Genomic DNA, 4,841 nt, shown 5'->3' on the forward strand with positions numbered 1-4,841 from the left:
AATCTACAATGTGTTATATGTGCACTAATAGTATTTCGAATTTATACAGAATTCGAGGAGCGTTAATTTATTTATAGATGTGCTATTTGGTTGGTGAGTTAAGCTTTTTGGTTGCTGGTTGTTCAGATATTCGACACCAGGGTGCGAATAGAAGAAGCGGCATTTCGAAGATAATTTAAAAACATCATAAAGACTAAAGTCAATAGACCTTTCTCGTCAAAAAATTTTATATGCAGAACAGCTTCTGTTTTCATCGCTGGATCGATTCTGAATACTGTCACGTTAATTTGGTGTCGCTAACTATTGAAAAATTTAAAAATTCCTCGAACTGCCCATTTTACTATGTATTCCCCTGTCCTATTTTACCTTGATTCTCCATACTTTTACACCATTTGGATGAACTTCGAGTGGGGAATATGAAATAAAGTTACGGCGGGAAGCCTGTAACAAAGTTCCAGTAGCCTACCGCTCGCCGGCATCTATTTTAATCAGGCTATTCGGCGTTTCGTGTACTGGGTATGAACTCCAAGAGTTCATTCCAATTTGCTAAAAACATTGTTTTGACGTTGATGAACCCCAAAACAGTGTTGCAGAATATACCGATTTATCGATATTTAAACCGATTTTTAATTTCAATGCCAATAAAGCTACTAAAAATACCGATTTCTTTTCTCTTACCAAAAAATAACGATTTTCATATAAGATCAATTAATATGGGCCCTTTTAGAAAATGTCTTCACCTTTCCACATCAAATCATCCGGAAATTGATTCAGCAATCTGCCAGGTTACTATAAAAACTTCAAATGAAGTTCAACAACCGATTCTGAAATTGATTGAGCTCAGTAGGTTTCATTACATAACATTAGAATGATCTATAAATTAAAAACCAATAATTTGCAGTTGCAGGTAACTTTTGGTTAGCATACATCTTCACACCGATAAATACCTTATTTTTATTTAGAACTATACCGATATTAGATTTGTCCCAGTACCAGTAGAAAGTGGAAGTACTCCGGAGCAAACAAAGAGAAAATCGTTCCTATGTTCTCTTCTCTTTTTTCTTCTTCCGTTAGCAAACATGGAGTAAAAAGCAAGTATTTTTTGCTTCTGTTTGCTCCGGAGCAACTTCTGTGTACTAGAACAAACCTATTATACAAAACCATCTGACAACGCTGCTCTAAAGTGAAAAGTGCTCTTCAAACATCGATGACATCTTTTTTTTCCTGTTTTCTCTACCTACCTAAACATCAGCTGTCTCCCGTTTCCCGAGAGTTCGCCGACCAGTTTTGCTTTCAAACTGAAAAAAACTACAGTTTAACTTCACCAGGCACAATCATCAGAATGAGATGCAGGAAAATATTAACCCAGAATGGTTTTACCGTCCAGTGTGAGAAACATTTTACAAATGATAAAAAAGGTATTTGTGCGGATCTGCGAATTCGGTTTTTGTGGAATAATTCGACCAAGGGCTATGATGTATACTATAGCATCGGTGGAGAGTAAGTCCAATCATACAGCTTCATCCCACCCCGGGAGCAGATGAGCGCTAGCGAATGTTCTCAGCCACCTGGAGGAGGAGGTTCAGCGTGGAAGAAATGTTACCAGACTTCGCCGATCTGGTGTCTGAACTTTTTTTTTGATAATCTCAGAGATTGGGTGTGCAGATGGACGGTTGGAGTTCTGGGAGGGAACGACTGGTAACTTTAAGGTAAATTGTTTGGAGTCATTTGTTTTTATTACAACTATTGACGGACGTTTCATTGCAGGGTATATATGAAGCCGAAAACACCCACAACAATGGGGTAACTAACACATAGCTCGCCGGTGACAAAGTGATAGTCGCACGGTTGAGTGGAGGAATCGATTTTCTGAAACTGGAAACGTATACGCAAGGTTGTCAGATCGATTGGGGATTTACGTCTGCATAAGGGCGAAGTAAGTTCTATGTTTCAAGCAATTTTTTAAGCTCACCTAGGGCGCAGAACGGACAGATTTTACTTGTTCTTTTAAAACACTGTTCATTCTAAGTTATTTTATTTTCAGTCTGTAATGAGTATGTAATCAAGTGCCTTAATTCTTATTCTTTTTTAGCCCACGCACGTACCGGTTCGGCAGGAAGCATTAGTTAATTTCAGCAATCCGTCCACAGCGTTGCCAGCTCAACATCACGCATCCGACAAGGAGCTTCGATGTGTCCTGGAGTTTCACCAGCAGCGTCACCGGTGACATGTTTGGAAGTGGCGAGCGGTACAGTCATGACTGGCAGCCAGGGCCACACTTTTAAAGTATTCCGGCTAGATAGCCACCTATTGCAGTTCACCCTAAACGGCTATTGCGGTCCTATCACATGTATTTTCATAGACCAGTGGCAGGCGCATCTGGTTACCAGGATGGTGTGCTATGTGTGTGGGACTTGATACGGGGTATGTCAGCCAAATTTACGGTATGGCCTAAATCTACATAATTAAATTGATTGGTTATTTTTAGGTGCCTGTATGTGCAAAATTGAAGCGACAAAATTGACGACTCAATCGTCGCACTTGCCTGTTCCCCGAGTTACGCAATATCGCTTGGACTGGACGAACGAATACGGATCTGGGATAGATTTCAGGGTCGTATGGGACGACAATACTGGAGATGTAGCTCGGGAAGTCAGGCTTGACTGTTCCAATTCACAGCTAAATCCGAAGATTATGCTACCTGCCAGTGGTTCGGTAATTTGTGACTACGGAAATCGAATGAGAATCGTTCGTTTCCCACTTGTGGCGGCGGAAAAGTGGTTCGGTCCGGGGAATCGTAATCGGCCAGCTGTACAGCTGCAGCCTCCGAACGAAGCCATTGCTAGCACGAGTCTTTGATTTGGAAGGATAGTTGCTGAGGACCATTCTCACAATAGTATAAAAGTTCTAAGTTCTAACCTCAAAAACAGACAACAATAAAATGTATTTCTTTCAGAGTTGATAATATCCATTACATGATCAAATGCGCTGATGGGTATGAATATGCATGTGTACGGTTTGGTAACCAGTACAATTTACACCTTTCTATGCAGTGCACGGCCACCAATGATTCTTCCATAAATTTAGACATTGTGCCGAACAAGAGTAAATTCGCGTATATAAAATATATAGGAGGCCCTATTTTCACAGTCACGTCACTTAGTGACTAGAAGGAAATTTTCTTCTAGTCACTAGGTGACGTGACTGTGAGAATAGGGGCTTGGAGCATATCGCTGTCTGTGCACGGAACTGAACATGATTAAATTTTTGGCTCACGCGCATTTAAACGATCACTTAGCCTATGTGTCCGCATGTGACTGGTGGGGTAGCGTTGAGGGATTTTGTCGCCGCTCACGGTACATTTCTATTTCTTCTCACTAATGTGTAAGTACATTTGCTGCACCCGCTTCTAGTGAATACATTGGAGCAGATATCACAAATAGATCCGAAAAAGTTATTTCTTCGGGAGAAACGCTTCTCACATATCTCGAATTCCCGAAGTCCTGGTGAAATTATGGTTGATATAACAAATTCTGCCTGTTTCCCAGCATTCTGCTTGATATATTCCTGTCTATGATAGGCTACTAGTATATTCCGTCTGAAAATATCTAAATCGTTAGCAAAGAAACACTTGACATTAGTGACGATAGTCACCCGTATGAACGTTTGCAGATAGGCTAAAATGTTGTAGATAAAAGCTTTGTCGCATACGGTGCATTTGCATGGAGCAATTTAAAAAAAAAGTTCTTGAAAAATGCTTTACCCTCTACATCACATCCCTATCTTTGAATTGAACAGTCTGATTCCGTCAGCAGCGCCGCGTTGATGAATTAGTGGATTTTTTATAATTCCATGGATGAAATATACAGACTAGCAAAATTAGATTATAAGCTATACGGTTACGTTACAATGTCTTAGTTAATATCTTCCGCTAGAGATGGGCGAAACAGTTCACTTCGAAGAACCATTCCCGACTGAACAGTTCTGTAAAAAGAACTAGTTCAGATGAACCGTTCTTCCGTTCAGCTGATAATTTACTTGCATCTAGCGAATGTCTCTCAAAACATTCGATTCTTGGAGAGGAACCAAACAGATGCTTCCCAAACTATTATACCCCTGTATGCTTAACAAGTTCATCAAGGGTAGCGATTTCTTCATGATGTATAACTAGAGAAATAGAGAATGTGATGAATCGTTCTTCGCCGGTTCCATTCTGGGAGAGCACAGAGAGCGGTTTGTGGGACGGCAAGTCGGTTCATTTTCATTCGTTCGCCTAAAAATCGGTCCGAGAAATTCGCCAAACGGCTTTAGGTCAGGTTCAGTTCATTCGCTTTGAAGAGAATTGAGAACTACCGTTCTTTTAAAAAGAACTTCCGTTCGCTCATTCTCTTCGAAGAACCAGTTCACTTGAACCGTTCGCGAACGAATGGCCCATCTCTATCTTCCGCTACCCGACATTGTGAGGATTTGGTGTGATTATTTGTTGAAAGGAAGATTCCTTCACCGGATTAATAGTCAAACCAACAGATTTCTGTGGGATTATAATGAAATTAATAAAAAATTACATAAAATTTAAAACTTTTTCTTGGTTTCATCTTGTTTCATTAATTTGCGCCGTTGAAGCAGTTTGGTAAAACGTTCCTTATCAAACTCGTGCTTATCGCATAGCGCGAATTTCAAAATGTCGAATCTTTAACACTATAGCCAGAGCATGTAGTTCAGCATGTTAAGTTTGTCGCCGTGTGACGTAAGCTAAACCTCGAGTCTTAAGTTATTTTTCAAAGATTTACAATCTGGTACCAAATTCGATTATGATACCGGTGGGAATACCGTGTTGGAAT

The 4,841-nt window shown here is 40.2% G+C and overlaps 1 long non-coding RNA gene across 1 annotated transcript; it reads left to right on the forward strand.

The window, feature by feature from the left end:
• Positions 1-2,347: 2,347 nt before the first annotated feature.
• LOC131682064 (uncharacterized) lies at positions 2,348-2,957 on the forward strand. The gene is made up of 2 exons (XR_009304021.1): positions 2,348-2,424; positions 2,489-2,957. It is a non-coding gene; the product is annotated as an uncharacterized LOC131682064 (long non-coding RNA).
• The last annotated feature ends 1,884 nt before the right edge of the window (positions 2,958-4,841 follow it).

Source organism: Topomyia yanbarensis, chromosome 1 (genome assembly GCF_030247195.1).
Source record: "Topomyia yanbarensis strain Yona2022 chromosome 1, ASM3024719v1, whole genome shotgun sequence".
Classification (NCBI taxonomy): domain Eukaryota; kingdom Metazoa; phylum Arthropoda; class Insecta; order Diptera; family Culicidae; genus Topomyia; species Topomyia yanbarensis.